A 911-nucleotide genomic window follows, 5' to 3' on the forward strand; every position below is an offset into this window, starting at 1 on the left:
CGCAACGCGCGCGCCCTGCAGCCCTCTCACAGCCGCCCTCCGGCTGCCCCACAGGCGGCCCTGTGCCCCGCGCAACCCCGCCGCACGTGGGGAAACTGAGGCACAGTGGCAGTTTCCGCCCAGCCCCAAGGCTGGAGCCCACCACTACCCCAGACCCAGCTGTCCCCTGCAGCCCGGGCAGCGGCCGCCCCTGGGCTCCAGGCGACGGGCAGGGCAGCCGCTCCCTCTCACCGGCGAGCTCGGAGCCTGTGTCCGGGCCTGCTGCACGCCCCCCCGGAGGAGGCCTGGGGCTGTAGCTGGCTGTGCTGATGGATGTCCCGTGAGGTCCCCAGCGGGGCTGGGAGACCCTTGTGCGATCCCCTGGGCAGGGGGGAGATGCACCTTGTGACAAAATCAGAGAGTGTGCAAGCTTTGGGCAACCCAGATTCGCTTCGCCAGATGCTGCCGTGCAGACGTGTCCCTGGGCTCGGGGGTAGTTCTTCCCTGCAGCATTGGCATGTTCATTTTCTTTCCCTGATGCCAGGGCCGGTGAAATTTAACTCCAAGAAGTGAAAGCAAAAGGCTGGTCTCCCGCACCTCATTTCTCCGTCACACCCAGCCCCCCGGTCAGCAGCAGGAGGACTGACACTTTGTTTTAGTCCCACCTCTGTCATGGCCAGGTACTGAGGCGGGCTGGGCCCCATCCTCACACCCTCAGCACCCACTCTGGGACAATCGCACTGCAACGGTCACATCCATAGCCAGGCTGCAGACCCTTGTCTCTTTACTTGCTTTGCAAGGGTCCCACCTGCTTAGAACGCTATATCAGTCCTAAGACATGCAACATACTTCAAAAGATGCAAGTGAAGTAACAAGACGGCAGGACAGGAGAGGGGGTTGACAGCAAGAATCTGACACAGCTCTGGTCCTAA

The sequence above is a fragment of the Crocodylus porosus genome, unplaced genomic scaffold (assembly GCF_001723895.1).
Source record: "Crocodylus porosus isolate Cpor-Errol unplaced genomic scaffold, CroPor_comp1, whole genome shotgun sequence".
Classification (NCBI taxonomy): Eukaryota; Metazoa; Chordata; order Crocodylia; family Crocodylidae; genus Crocodylus; species Crocodylus porosus.